We start from the raw sequence: 286 nt of genomic DNA, 5'->3' as shown, positions 1-286 counted from the left end.
AGGATATTCTTCTTTTTTTTTTTTTTTTTTTTTTTTTTCACCACTTTCCACCCCCTGAACTAAAGAGGTCAACCCTCTCGAGAAGACCGTCATTTGGCTACTGCAAACGAATTTTCATGGAATCCTTAAGGGATGCCCTTTTTTTTTTTTTGCCACAACCCCCCACTGATAAGGCAGGCTGGTAAAGCACGAAGGTCTTCAGATTTTCCCTCTAGGTGGATGCACGTATTGGTAAGGGTGAACGAGGATTTTAGATCCTTCCTACCCCCCTACCCCCTTACTCCTC

Source organism: Cephus cinctus, unplaced genomic scaffold, assembly GCF_000341935.2.
Source record: "Cephus cinctus unplaced genomic scaffold, Ccin1 Ccin1_scaffold3202, whole genome shotgun sequence".
Classification (NCBI taxonomy): domain Eukaryota; kingdom Metazoa; phylum Arthropoda; class Insecta; order Hymenoptera; family Cephidae; genus Cephus; species Cephus cinctus.
Note: the sequence above shows the minus strand (reverse complement) of the source record.